We start from the raw sequence: 15,764 nt of genomic DNA, 5'->3' as shown, positions 1-15,764 counted from the left end.
AGCAGGATCTTGAGTTTTGTACTCCAAGCAGATTTTTTTTTTTTTAAGCTTGTTTTTTGTAAACTTGAGGAATTCCTGTTTCCCAACAGGAGTATGCATGGCAAGAAGATGTTTCTAGTTAATGCTGACTTTCACTGAAGGATATTATCAAGTGTGTGGCTGGGAGTAGTTTCATATTTTCTTTAGTGCAGATGGTTTTTACACTGAATTTCGCTTTGTAAACTTCAGTGTGTTTAAAATGCTAACTGTTAACATGTCAATCCATACTACTAGCTTAGACTTATTAATGTGGTAAATCTTGGTAAGTCTACGTTCCTTTAAATATTTAACCCTTGTCGTTTTTTTTTTCAGTATATTCATGTTATTGAGTCATCATCAGACTTGATTGCATGCTTATATAAAGCAGTGCAGGAAAAGTTGATTTTATGCAGTAATACCAGGTAAATGTGATGTTGATGAAGTAGTTAATGTAATGGGTTGTTTTCAGACCTTGTTTTATTAAAGCACAAACTGAAGTGTGATTAGTTTCTCCATACTGAAGACATGGCTAGGTAGCAAGCAAATTAAGTAGCTCAGAATAATGGTGTGAAATGTCTTGGTGCCAAAGTATAAATGAAGGAGCAAACAAGCTAAAAGCTGTTTGATAGGTGCAAGCCACCTTCTGGAAAGGTAAGATCAGTGCCGTGAGTTCATAAACTGTTACGTGATTTCAGTTTTATAAAAACAAAAAAGTTTACAAATGTGTATATGAAAATGTAAATTACAAAATGTACAGAAAAATTTAAAACAAAAAATGAGCAGAAAATATTGTATTTTTTTACATTGTATGTAACTTTTGTAGGTATGTTGCATGTAGATAGTAATTTATTGTGTACTCTCTCTGTTATAAATACTGTACATCTGCAGACTTGTTACTGCAAGTCCTGCACCTGGAAGCTCACTTCTCAAATGGAGTACTTTGGTTGCAGCTAACAAACCTACTCAGTCTTGTTTCAGTTGAGAACAAAAATAAACTAAGTGCTGTATTTGTTAATTAGTGTGAGTTATGGTCGGTTACTGAAAGCTTTTGTCTTGCTTTTTCTTTCATCTAGCTTGTATGGTATTGTAGCTGTGCGCCAGGCTCCCCAGAAGGTCCTGGTAAGCAGCTTGCAAAGAGAAGATTTCTGCACGGCTTGCTACTGGATGAGTAGCAAGCAACTCTACTCAGTGTTGCTCCTGTCGGGTTTAGAGGCTTGTGTGAGGTATTACCCAGCTGCTGTTGGACTGATTGCACATCTGGCAAGTGGGAGCTCCCACTAGTGGTTGAGTGGGGTTACTGCAGGCAAAAGTCAGATTTATCACAGACTGGTTTGAATTGGAAGGCACCTGAAAGCTCATCTAATTCAACCCACTGACACAGGCAAGGTTGCTCCAAGTCCCATCCAGCCTGGCCTTGAACACTGTCAGGGATTGGGCAGCCACAGCTTCTCTGGGCAACCTGTGCCAGTGCCTCATCAGCCTCACAGGAAAGAACTTCTTCCTAATACCCAATCTAAATCTCCCCTGTTTCAATATAAGACCATTCCCCCTTGCCCTGTCCCTACAGGCCCTTGCCAAAAGTCCCTCTCCAGATTTCTTTTTGTCCGCATTAGGCACTGGAAGCTGCTCTAAGGTCTCCTTCTCTTCTTCAGGCTGAACAAGCCCAGTGCTCTCAGTCTGTCCTCATAGGAGAGGTACTTCAGCCCTGGATTTGTGTTTACTGCTGTTCCTAATCTTCTGAATGAAACCTGGGCTTGGGATGTGTCTCCATCTTGGTAGCCCATAAATGCCTATGATATCTCATCAAAGGCAAACTTGAGCTCGTTTCCTTTCAGTCTCATCCTGCCCATTGTGTCAGAGTATTTCAAAATGGTGCATGTGTTGCAAAAACTAAGAAGTTAGGGGCTGTAAATGGATCTTGGTGGAAAGATGTTCCTACTCTTAGAAAGCTGGGGATAAATAGGATGCTGTGGGGCCGAAAGTGAGCACTGCTGTTCATTGGAAGGGAGCATGTTGGGGAAGAATAGGGACACTGGGACTGTTGAAACAATATTCTAGTTGTAATTATTTTTTTTCTTTATGGCTTTCATAGCTACTTCTTTAGAAATAGAGGAACACACTACAAGGCTTCTCAGAACTGATGTGGGATGGGCATTTGATATCACTAAGAGTTCTGTATGAAATCTGCTTCTAAAATAACTCATGTACCCCAGAAAGTCAATTATAGAGTGGAACTTTGAAATGTGCTATAGTTCTTACAGAGCAGTGGCTTCCTTGCTGTCCATTGTGACCACTTTGTTGCTGCAGTACCTTTCATGTTCAATGTTCAGCTTCTACTTCAAAGGTGCCCACTTTGGTCACTTCAGTACAGCAACCGCCTTGCTGTGGAGCTGGCAGCTAATGTGTGTGCTGTGTAGGTGGGCTGTTAACAAAGGTAGGAAGCCATGGGCAATATCCCTAGGTTTACTAACAACTTGTGGGATGAGTCTGTTTAATAAAGCTTTAGGTGTACCGTTCAGCCTCTTTCAGGTTTGTCCCAACATGAAAAGAAATCTGCTTGCAGGAGCATTGTCAGGTTTACTTCTGTGATTTGATAATTTAGGCTCAACTTTGATTTTGCTGGGTCTGATAGCTGTGCATCCCTCAAAAGAGGTTCACCTGGCTTTGTTCAAAGAATGGGGCTTTTGGTGGTTGGCTTGATTTTTAACAGCAGAGGTGTGTGTTGTTTTTAAATGCTCTTTTGGGCTTTCTTATACCACAAGGTGAAACTTTGAACTCTTGCAGTCTCAAGAGTTTAAGTACATGCTCATTTTCATAACTGCCTCGTCAGTAAGACTGGTTTAGGTGGTGACTGAGGGGGCTGTAAAGGAATGTTTAAGTGGGGAAGACATCCCCTGGGACAGCACCCAGTTCTATGGTTTTAGATGAGCTGTGGGATGTTACTCCCTGTGCCTTTGTGAGAGATTTAAATGTAGAGCTGAAGGTTCACATGGGTGTAGATGAGCTTTTCTGAGGGCATCTGGGGATGTTATCTTTCTGCTTACCTGCTCTCCTGTGGCTGATCCCTCAAGGGATCAGTACTGGAACCACTTCAGTTCCTGGTGAATTGTCATTCCATAATTGATGATAATAGACTTTTAAACAGGAAACCTGACTTTTCCACTGCTTGGTTACATAATGTTATCATGATACCAGATAGCTGTTAGGGCTTTGAAGCCAAATCGTTGGTGAACTGGTAGATACTGGGCCAAGACTCAAAAGTCAGAAACCAGCTTCTGCAGTTTCCAGTTTCATGGACATTGCGTAGTTGCTTTAAGGAGGGAAAATGTCAGTCTTTGCGTTTCCAAATATCTAACTCTCAGCTGCTCTCTTCAACTCCCTAAAAACTTAATGCATGTGAGACAGATGGCTCACAAGAGATTTTAAGGATGTACTCCAAGGACCAGCAGAATGTGCTTCGCTAGCATGCACACTTAGAGAGCAAGATCTGTTCTGCTGTGCACAAGTTAATGGATATGTTGACACATGAGCAGCAGTTCCACCACCACTGGAGAGAGACTGGGCAGCAGAGAAAAATGTAAGTGGATGTGTAAGTCCAGCTGAGCAAAGCCTTTGCTGGGTGTTCTTGTTTAACTGAATTGCATACCCACTTCTAAACAGCAGAAGTCATGGTTTAGACTTTAGGTCTCGACTGTCAGGTTTTGACTTCTTGCTCTGAATTCCTATTGTGTAAAAGTTTTTCTGGAAAAGAGTTAGAATATAGGTGAGATAGTATCAAACATATGTGCTGACAAAACTGTTGTTACTGACGAGCTTTTTCACAAAATGGCCACTGGTTTTCCTCAAGCAGAGTACTGAGTAGTATAAACCAAGAGCAGTGGTGCAGGTAAGTATGGAAGTCAGCGAGAGAAACTGCATATGATAATAAAACATCAGTCTAGAAAGTGCTAGCTCTATCTCAGGTCTCATATATGAGCAGATAATCAGTATTACTTATAGTACATGTCACAGCTGTGGTGTGTCACCTAGCCTTACTTCATGGCTTAATCCTATGTCTAGTGTAGTGCATATACTAAAAGGCAAAAGTTGCTATAACAACTGAACAAAATCAATTAGGATAATAAGCAATTAAAATCTCATCCTTAGTGTTGCATAAACATAGCATTTTGCTCATGAATTACTAGTAATCTTGCCTCTGTATGTTCTGTTCCTGATTTGCAATCTCAACAATTTTTGAATTAATGAAGCATTTCATTTATCCTTCAAAGAGTGCTAAGAGTGCTGGTGGGTTTGTGGATTTTTGTGGGGTTTTTTGTGGGTTTTTTTTTGTTTTGTTTTGGGTTTTTTTTGTGTGGGTGTTTTTTTTTTTTTTTTCCCTGCAGCAAGTACATCTTCATCAGAGAGATGTGAATACTATTAAAACATGGAAATGAAGGAAGCATTTGTGATGGGAGTTCCAGAGCACTTGGTGCTGGCTTCATTCCGACATAGTAAAGTCAATGGGAGAACCAGCCTATGGTGAGGAATCTTATCCTGGAGTTATAAAGGCAAATGCAGCTCCTTCCTCTGTCACATGCTTCCTCCCTGACCTTCTGTGTATTTCTGAATCTCTCACTTCCTTTGTTCCCCCTCAGTAGAACAAAGCTAGGAATAGCTCCTTACTGTAGTTCTCAAGGGCTTTCAGATTGCAGTGGAAGGAGACATTTGGCATTTTCCAAGTACAGATACCCTCCATTTGCTGGCAAGGTCCAGTGCTGTACCTTGAAGGATTCCCTTTCTTGAGCAGCCATGCATGTGCACCTAGAGCTTTGGCCTGCTTGTGCCTTACATGTCCATATGCGGACCAAGCTACAGAGAGCTGCAGTTGTGCAAGTTACATGACAGTAACTGTCAGGTTTACTTTGCAAAGGCATACGCTTGTTCTCTTAAGATTTCATGTAGCTGTGGGTAAATTGTTTCAAAGGTTAGAGTTCAATTTATAATCTCAAGTTTCCAAGGAACTGTGGAAAACATTACTATGGTTTAAATAGCAGTCCTCTTGTAGAGTGACTGAGCCAGGCATCTAGAGAGTGTTTGTCATCCAGAGCTCAATATTAACTCTGTTAGGGAGCAAAAGGATGCAAGGTGATGCCTGGCTTTGGCTTGCTCTCCTGTCAGGATTACAAAAGCAAAGGTAAGTAGTCTAGTGGTTTGTGCCACAGGTGATGGGAAGCTCAGTGTGGTTTTATGTGTCAACTTCTTGCCCAAGACATTGGCAAGGTGTCAGATGAAGAGGAGAGGAAAGCTGTTTTGTGACAGAGCAAAGCAGCATACTTCTGCCTCACTGTATCAGGAGAGCAATGGGATGCTGCAGGTCCCAACTGATGCTTTCTGCCCCTGCAGCAGCTGTGTGCTGTCCCTCACTAAAACCATGCTTTAAGAAGCAATTTCAGTGTATTATTCAAAAGGAGGCACCTCCTTGGAATGCCACTTGTTGAGTTCAGCAGTGCCATCTTACCAGAGGCACTGTCCAGTGCATCCAGAGGTCACTTGTCTGATATCTTTTACTTTTCAAGCTTTTACTTTTCCATTAAATGTAAACCTGCCGCTTTCATCCTGCTGTCTGGGCAATCAGGAAAAGCCACACACTCAATGCTACAAATGCTACTTAGATCAGTTGTGAAATTGAGTGGCTTTGAAGGAATTCGGGTTTGTTCTCAGGATGTGTACTTTGATCAGTTACCTCCACATTGCCACTCAAATAGTTGTTGTATTCTTACAAGCCCAAGTTAGGGATTCGCTCTTGCGCTTCAAACTTTCTAATTCCACGTTAGTTTTATAGGTGCTTTCTTTAACATCAAGCAAGTGATGATGATGACACATACTCCTCTGATCTGTATGTGTGTACACTGTGTAGCTCTTAATGCTTCTGAAAACATGGACTTCTGTTCCCATGTAAAAAATGTGTGCACCTTGTCCTGCCAAGCAGAGAGGAATGTGCAGTCATATAAGATGTCAAGTGTTTGTTCATAGGTAGCTGAGTGCTAGACAGCTGTTGTGCTTGTTTATCATTTATATGGGAGATGTCTTTGCTCAAGGGATGTCACATGGGGGAATGTTCTCTGAAATAATCCCTGGTGTAGATATTTGGCATGAGGGGTGTAGGGCTTCCATCTGAGGGTCTAGGTCCCAAGATTTTCTTATTTGGATGGACAGGGCATATCTGACAGATTAGCTCAAAAGTATAGTTGAAATTAGAACCATTTTATTTTATCCACAGCTCTTTCTGAACAAGAGAGCTCTATTAATACTGGGAATGTACTAAAAACATTCTTTCTTTGATTTTACATTTCCATTGCTTGCTAGAAAGGCTGATTTTGGGATAACTGGCAAAGATAGGCGTTCTATTTTTATGGGCAGCCCATGGACTATTCTTAAAGTGCCTTAAATATCCAAGTGGGAGGAAATGCCCTTCCAGTCTTGTTCCACATGGTTTGGGTCAGGAGATAAGGGTGAGTGCAGAGGAGAGCTCTTCCAGTGATGAGTACAACATTGACGATTTCTGCGTGGAAAATGACTGCGTACTGGTGATCTTCCACAGGTTTCTAACAGTAACAGACCATATTTTTCCTTTGGGCAGTCTGTAGGATTATTTGGTTTTCTAGAGGAGGGTTGTAGAGGCAGGGGTTGGATTTGTCTTTCCACTGTGCAGCTATGCAGCTAGATAGCTTTGCACTTAAAAAAAGGAAAAGGGAAGGAGGAGAAATACTGCGGGAAGTGTTGAACCTTGCTTATAACATCTTCGTTTATATACCAGTTGCGTGCTGATACAGTCACTGCTTGCAGATAAGTTTGCTAAGGCTGTGGCCATGGTTTTCTAGGGAAGAGCAAATCTTTGCTCTCATCAATGGCTGTTAAGAGTATGTGGTTTCCTGCAGACCAGAAAGGTTGGTTAAGGCATTTGACTGACATAAAGATTATATGGGCTGGATTCTTAGCTTTGTCTTGAGTTTTCAAAATGACTGCTGTTCCACCCCATAGAAATTTAGCTGATCATTGTCCCATTTGCAAATGAGAATGATTTTTCCCTATCCTTTTACGTGCTTGGCATGTTACTGCAGTGAAACAAGCATTGTGTGCTTACTTGCAGTCTATGTAGTGTATCTTCTTCCCATTTGCATACAGCATTCTCACCTGGTATCTTGGGATACAGCTAAATATAAAAGATCACTATAAGGGATGGGTTTGGGTTTTTTTGTGTTTTTTTTTTTGGTTGTTTGGTTTTTTTTTTGTTTTTTTGGTTTTTTGTTTGGTTTTTTTTTTTTTTTTTTTTTTTGCTATAATGTCTGGTTTCTTATCCTCTCATCTACTAGCCAATTTAATAAACGAGCTTGCCTGTGGTGGTAGTTTGGCACTCATCTCAGATCTCTAGGATGAGTATGGATTAATTCCTTCCAGAGGAATAACAGCAACTTCAATTTACACTGGTGTGTAATCTTTGTGACAGTGCCTCTGCTGCTCTGCTTTTTCCAAGTAACTAGGCAGCAACACTTGACTCTGAACACATACAGTCAAGGGTAATCCTTCAGCTTTTGTTCTCTGAATTGATTTAACTTTTAGTTTCCAGCTTCTGGCTACATGTGTTTCCCTCTTCCACATTTCAGCTCTTCAGCTCCTCATCCTGGAGACAAAATCTCAGTCCAGGTGGGCATCTGCTGGGCTCACTGGCCCAGAGCCTCCAGCCAGGTTCAGCTACCAAAGACATCAGGAAGCTGGACTAGTGCTGTTTTTATGCCCTGCTTCCTTTCTTCCGCAGGGACTACTTCAGCTTTCCTAGGACATTAGGATCTGAGTGAGAGCAAAATCAAACTAGGTGACTGTGGGCTTCACAAGGCCAAGCCAGGATAACATGGCCCTCAGGGTGCAGCAGGCGGCTTTCACTCAGCAGGGGATGTGGCCTGGGATGTTGCTGATAAGCTTTGATCTCACCAGGCCATAGTTACAAAGCAGAAAAGTTGCTGGATCTTAGATGCATAGTTCAAGAAAGAGCAAGTAATTAACCTGTCTGATGATCGGAGAATGGTATTATGGAAAGAGGGGACAAGAGGGGAGCTTTTGTTCCCACTTCACTGATGAGATAGGCTGCTGGCAGCTGCACATACAGTAAGCACATATTCACAAATGTAAGTTTGGGGAGTTACATGCAGTCAAGCAGGAAGAGGGACCAGCCATTCATGTGCAGAATGCTATTTGTGTCTGGGTTTAGAAAATACTTCTTTAGGATATCATTTCTTTCTGAAAGAACCACTTTGGATCCCTCTCTTTAGTCTCTGGAAAAAGAGAGAATGTCTTCAGAGACAGTGACTGCAAATGGCTCTGCTGTGTCCTTTAGTTCCTTTAGGGTGACCTTTAGTTCCTTTAATGGGGACTTTTAGTTGCAGAGGCTGCTGGGTGTGTGTAATATGCCTTGCTATTAAAAGCAATCAGTGCATGTCTGGGCCTGAAGGAAGGACCATGCTGGAGTACCAGGAGAGGTGAGGAGAAGCATAAACCACCACTGAATATATTGAGGGTACCCTGTGGGCAGATAAGGGTCACTTAGTGTTGCTTTTTGCCATTTCTTACTATCCCTTTCATAGTAACAGGGTGCTGTACAGGTGGGGACAAGGTTCTTTCTCTCCCAACTGCATAACACTGAAGTCATTTGTAAAATCTCACCATCCTTTCATTCTTTCACCCTTTTCCCTTTTAAGGTTGGAAGATGAGAAAAAGCCTTTCTGCCTCCCTGTGTCTAGAGTCCCTGGGCAGGATCCTCAGCCAGCCTTCTTTTTAAAGCAGTGTTCTTTAAATGCAAATTGTTCACCTCTTGTAAGGCTGGGCTTTCCCCTGGTGCTCAGCACTAACCTATTCCCTGCTGTTCTCACTGAAGGCTTTCTTAAGGGTCCCATGTTGACATGCCTGACTCTGCCACCACAAGAAATGCACCACTCGATGTATCCATTGCACACAAATGCAGAGCTACAAGAAGGTTTATGAGGGGTTTGTATTTAATATGGGGTGCTCTAGAAGCCAACCTATAGCTGGCATATAGATCTCAAAAAAAGATTAGGATGGCTTCAGATTTCTGTAAGAACAGCTGAAGACTTGAATGTTAAATGAAACCCTGTTTGTGCTGGGTATACTGATGAACACTGTGATCAGTGTGTGTTTGGAATATTTTTTTTGTACTAGCAGAGTTGTTGGAAAGCAGCTTTGTGTAATAGAGAATTTGCTAACTCTCTTAATCTATTTAATGGGCTTTGGCCACAGTTTTGAGAGAAGTGTGCCTCTGAATGCCCCTGTGATTCACCTGCTACAAAACATCCACCTGAATTCGCAGGGCTGAATGCCTTTCTGATACAGGTTTCAGTCGTTGGAGGGTTAAAGCCATGCTGGTTTTGATCATAAATAATTTTCTGCTTCACTGAGGTTCAAGCTTTCATGTTACTGGCTTCTTTAGATTGTCCCAGACCAATCTTTTAGACGCTGTGGCATGTGGAGCATTTAGGTCTGTGCTACCCATCACTGGATGGGCTTGCTCTGCAATCAGTTTCTACCTGTTGGCATTACTTCTTGAGCTGTGAGCAGGGAATAGCTCCTTTTCTAATCAGCAGTAGTAGATGGCAGTGCTCTGTATCTGATACTTAGCTAACGTCCTGCATGCCACACACTACATGAGACAAAATGCTTTGTAGAATTGTCAGCTTTAGAGATCACAGTCCTTTCCCAAATAGCTGACAGCAGCACACACTTATCCTCTCATCCATGCTTCAAACATGACCTCAAAAGGGTGTTTTTTGAGAAGCATATTTATGCTGTAGGAATTTACCCAGCTCAGTAAAGCCACTTTCCTGTCTGGTTGGAAAACCCCATGCATCCGCATGTGCAGATCCAGTCTGGTGTAGCTGGGTGCATCTCAAGCCCTTTCTTTCAAGTACACTTGGTAACTCAAATGCGGTTGTTTTGCAAAACCAAGCCAATTCCTTATTCAAAGGAATAAGGAATTTTCCTTATTTCTTTGTATTACAAAGATTGGAGGCCTTTCCTTTCCTCCCTGCTTCCAAGTTTACATCCACACCCCACCTAAACCTCTCTTGAGCTTAACTCCTTCACCGGTACCTATCCCCTTGCCAATTGTGTTGTGCCTCTCTTTGTAGGAGCAGGTAATGATGTGACCACAAAATGCTCTTCATGGGATGTCATATTCACTTTGCACATGTGTTGCTCAGCAAGATTGACACCAGCAACGTCACATCAGCTCAAAACCTGAGCAAAGGGCGTAGGGTTGGTGTCCTTGAGACACTCTGGTGCAATCTCACACTGGTACTCACGCAAATCAATCCGTCTGATTTTGAAACAGAATAGATAGGTGAGCCTTCTGCAAGCTAAGAGCTGGCCAAAGGATGTCCGCAGTGTCCTCGTGGGGAAGCACAGCATGTTCAAGCTGGGACACAGACATTCCCTGTTTGTGTATGCTTTGTGCTGGACTGGTAACAGTGAGAGTCACTTCAGCAGGGAGATACTGAAGCAAACCCACAGCACCAGTCTTTATATAGAGAAGTGCTGAGTAACAGCTATCACTAGTCTAGAAAATAACCTGTTTGTGGAGGAAGGGGCAGAGAGAAGTCCTTCAGCCATCTCATGTGTTTAAATTCAGAAGAGGGAGCAAGATTACTTGATAAAAAAGGGGCTGTGGCTGTCTGTAATGTTTAAATGGTACGGGATAACCTGGGAGAAGGCTGGGTGGAAATGCAGAGGCAACACAAAGATTAGGGAAATGGCAGTCTTTTCTTCCATGTGCAGTTGATGGGGAATGACAGGGAAATGCTTTCATATAGAGGAGCCTCTTAAGAAATTGTAGGAAGACAAATGTTGAGAGAAAGGATTTCTTAGCTGACTTCATACCAGCTCTCTAGGGAGTTGGAGGGCTCAGTAGAAATCATTTCCTAGGGTTCAGCTTCATTAGCATCAGCAGAAATGAAAGTTACATAGATGAAAACAGCCTGTGAATAAGGGGAGCCAAGGAGTGGGGAGGAAAGAGCCTACCTGACAGACTAATCATCCAGGACAGAGGTCTTTCAAGTGCAGACCGCAGGGCACTTGAGGCTTGACAAGCCCTTACATGTAGCCCAGGAGAGGATTGTTTTAGAACCTTTTCTTAAACTGAGGAATTACATTTCTCTGGGGTATGTGTGGATGAATGTTATGTGATCCAAGCCTGGCAGCCTACTGATAAGAGTGGGTGACTACGAATGTGGCTAATCCTATGGTAGGGCTTTTCTATCAAGAGCTTCCTAAAGTTTTCTTTAGCTGCGAGTGTCACTTGGACTAAGAAAAACAAAGCCTTCTGAGGCTAGGATGGAGAGTAATCTCCTGAAAGCCATATGTGGCTTCATTAGCTTTCTTGGGGAATTAGGCTTTAAGAAAAAAAATAAAAAAGGAAGGAATAAGGGTAGTTTGAATATTTTCGGTACTTAATGTCAGTCTTAATCAGTTCTCTGGACTCTATTTCTTACAGCATCACTCTAGGGCTGTTCCAGGTAGCCTGCCACAAAGTGGCTGGAATAGTGAGAAACTGCTTCTTTTGCAATCTTCATCCTCTTTATCATGGCTAGGGAAAAACAAGCTCAGAGCTGCATGTGTGTAGAAATACTAACAATTAGGAGAAGCCTGGCTGCAGAGTCCCTTCAGCTCTCAAGGCTGTGTAAAATGGGTCACTGGAAGTGTGTAAAGGGAATGAAAGGAGGGAGGAGAACCTGTTCATCCTGGAGTTTTTGGTTCCTTGAGCACAAATTTAATGTTAAACTACTCTGGTTTGAGAGATTGACACATGCTAGAAAGCCTTGCTACAAGGAGCCAAGGGAGCAGCAGAACATACATGAAAGGGAAATCCTGTGCCTCTGAAAGCAGCAGTGGTTTACTGAAAGATGTGGGGATTTATGGAAATATGTTCCCACTTCAGTAACACTTTATGGAAGTGACTTTCCACATGATGAAGAAAACCCATGCACTCACAGAATTCCCCTAGCATCCTCTCCTTGCACTTCCAAGGAAATGCTCAGCATTACCCTGCCCTTCGTGGGGAGGGTATGGAATAACTCCCCTGTCCGGACCTGTGCATGGGACATTGTGGTGGATTCTCCAGTAGATTAAAAATCATGGATCATGCACTTCTGCAAACTAACACACAGCTCCTCTCTGGTAAAATTTATGCTTGGAAATTACTGTGGAGAGTGAATGACAAAAACTCATGGGGAAGTAGTCTGGGGGGTAATATGTCATTAATTTGCTTCTGTCTTCCTCTCATTAGCTGGACCCATCTTCTCCTCTTGCTGCCAATTGTCAGCTTGCACTGCAGCAAGCATCCCTCTTGCTCCCATTCCCTGGCTCCCAGGTGGAAATATTTTACAAGGAACTGGGCAGCACATCAGCTCCTAGCTGAGCCCAGGTGCGGAGGCTGCCCACAAAGTGAGCCTCCTGCTCATTGAAGGAAACCTGGTGGTGATGATTCTTAGTGAGTAGTAGAGCTGCAAAGCCCAATCTGACTGCAGAGATGATAGGTCTTATGCTTTGTTGCTCCTCTTACAGCTGCTGACAGCAGTTAGGCTTCAATATGTAAGTACGTACTGCTTATTTATTTGTTTATTTCCTAGTAGTTTGTGCTGGTGGCTGCTATTTAACTCAGATAGGAACTTGTTTATTCATGGAAATATCTCTTGACCTCATCTTCTTTCACATGCAAGTAGAAGTCTCTATTTGCACACTGGGGAGCCTTTTTCTTAGCTGAGTGTTCTCAGACAGTACAATACTGTCCCTTGAAGAACACAGGCTTGTTGGTGTCAATACAATTTGTCTTAGAAGAAGTTGCGTTGAAATTTACCCTCTGTTAGAAAGTTCTGTGCTAACACAGTGGTTTTCTAAATGGTAGATAGTATTTTTCTAGTGGTAGATGGTCTTGGGGAAGGAAGGAACAAGTCTGTTTTCACTAATGAAGCTGAAACAAGTGAAGTGTGTGTTGGGGAGAGCAGCTGTTCCCCTGTCTTGAACCCACAGCAACAGGCTTTGGGTTGCCTGTGGTTCATGTCTTCTGGTTTGTTCTTGTGAAGAGATGTGTTATTTTGTGTGCCAAACCAGGCTTGTCTTAGGGATGGAAGTAGATGAATAAGAAGAGAATGAATGGAGGAAGAAGCAGAGCCAGTGAATGGGCAGACAGTGCTGGAGCTCACATAGACAATGTGGTCTTTGCATTATTTCATCCCAAAAGACTTGCTGAAGTTCTGTCTCCCAGCTCTCAATGAATTATAGGAACCTCTTCACCACCACATTCTAAAAGTTTCCTGGAGGAAACATGACTATTTCAAGGGCGTCAAACTTGATTTCAATAAAATAATAACCCATAAACTTGACCTGCTCTATTGAGAGGTCCTAAACTTCCTAGAGTTGGGTAGCTGCTCTCCATTCACTGAGAGATAGTGAGTAACATGCTATCAGTGTGGAGCATCTGAAAGTAGGAGCTAGGAAATAGGCAGCTGGAATAGATTTGGGGTTTTAAGACTGATGAGCAGATGAAGCAAGGGACTCATGCTAGGTTTTTTTTTTTCACCCAGAACTTAAAAACCCAACCAAACCAGTGATGGGTTCCCCTTTGGGCTCTCAAGTTAGTTTGCCAGCAAATCATGTCCCTGTATAGCAGGATGCAACGGTCCAGGTAACAGTAGTACAGTTCACTGCCACCAGGTCACGAACAACCCCCTTCTGCCCTCAGGAGCAGAAAACCAGCTGAGAGCACTGCATGGGAAACTGGTTTCACCCCTATGTTAGCTGCAGGGAAGAGAAATGATACTGAAACTCTCTGTAGCTTTTCCTACTGAATAGTGGGAGCTGAGGAGCTCGGGGACAGGAGGGGGAGGGGAAAAGCAGAGTTCCTTTCCCTGAGTTATTTCAAAGAGCTTGTGATTTTGGATTCAGAGGGCCAGTACTGTTTAAATAGAGGAGCAAGTGAGGAAATTAGTTACTGCCCTGTTCCAGATCTTCTGGTTGTTGGGGACAGGCCAGGGCTGTTTGGACTTTGAGGGAGGAGAAGTTCTGTATTCGGAATTGTTCTGTTTGTTATTGTCCCAGAATCCTACTTTTTCCATACCAAACCTTCCCCTTATTTGAACCAATCTGGTTTGGTTTTTTTTTTTGTGAGAAGGGTGTCTCCAGGACAGAAATAGTGGGGTTAGGAAAGTGACTGGTTTTACTTCCATTTTTAAGTACTTGTAATTTACTATATTGCTGGTGAATGAATGAGCTCTGGAAAGACTGTTATGTACAAAGCTGCTGAGGGCTCCCAGGCTCCTTCCAGAAGGAAAAGGTAGAAGGAGATTTGGTTCTTCATTGCTACTAACTCTAGAAGAAACCACAACTTCTTCTGTGCTTCTAAGCACTTGTAAACTGACAGGATCAGTTTCCTTTTGAATACAGCAAGATAGCCAGCCTATTGGGAAAAGCTACTGTAGCTTGGTAATGAGAAGAATCCAAGGCTTTCATGAGGAGCAGGGATTTTGCTGAAAGCAAATGAATTTGCAGAGATCAGGGCTTCAAAGGGTCTGTTGCTTCCTGTGAACTGCTGCAAGGTGTTGTGGAGAAGGTGGAAATTCCCCTAGAGTGTTTGAAATGTGAGGTAGGAAAGAGGCTTTCGACAGCATTGCAAGATGTTTGGAGTTAAGATGGTATGTGGTGGACGTTTTATTGAAACCAGCTTAAGCTGGAGGCAAATTACTGTGTAGATCTTGTAGAGTGAATTGAGCATCCTCAGTTTGGCATTGCTGTCTTAATGGGCAAGGAGGTAGGGCAAAGTTGAATTTGAATGGGTCTAGGGAAGTGCATAGAGGGAAGGGGTCCTGTCCTGAAGCAGCGTGTTGAGCCAGGTAGCTGTGCCTCCACCATTTATTTGTGATTCTACTCAGCTTCAGTACAAGTGTGGTTCAGACAGCACTAACCAGTGACCAAAAGGCCTCCTTTGCCTGTTAAAATAATGCTGTCTAGCCTGATGCTGATCATCGTGTGACTTTTGTCTTTAAAGACAGTGTTGAAGAGGCTGTGTTGTTGTGTACCCAGTTATGGAGGAGTGGGGTGCTTGTTGTGTATCCTGATTGACTACCACAGTTTGAGATGTATTGCACAGGAAAGAATAATGAGCTTGAATCATTTCCTCTTGTCTTTCAGATCTTGTGTGTTGGCAAAGGACCTCCTGATGTCTCCTAGACTTGATGATACAGAAACAGGAGTGTGGTGGGCTCCTGTCATGACCCATAGGTGTGGTAGAAACGTGGGCTTCCTGCTTGCTGGTTAGCCTGAGACTAGGCAGGATGGTGACTAACCTTAGGCGAGGCTGGAGGAGGAAGGTGTGAGTGTGCTGCTATTTAAGCAAACACCCTGATAGCTCAAGTGATTTGGAAAACACCTCAGAAACTGAGGAAATATCACAAGGACCTATCAGCTGGGTAAGGCAAAAAGCTGTGGCATTACCTGTGAGGAGGTGGAACTGGTGATGAGTTGGGAACATGACACAGATGTGTCATGCACTTTCACCTTGATTTGCCCTGGTCTAAAGGAGAGGGAGAAGAAGGGAGGCAGGCAGGGCTGCCCGCCTGTGAGTTTGTATCTGCCCATCCCAGGGGATGTCCAAGGGAAGGAAGAAGGTAATGCACAGCCAGTGATGGGGATGATACATGGCTGTCTCA

The sequence above is a fragment of the Nestor notabilis genome, unplaced genomic scaffold, assembly GCF_000696875.1.
Source record: "Nestor notabilis isolate BGI_N333 unplaced genomic scaffold, ASM69687v1 scaffold12597, whole genome shotgun sequence".
Lineage (NCBI taxonomy): Eukaryota > Metazoa > Chordata > Aves > Psittaciformes > Psittacidae > Nestor > Nestor notabilis.
This window is presented reverse-complemented; position numbering follows the sequence as displayed.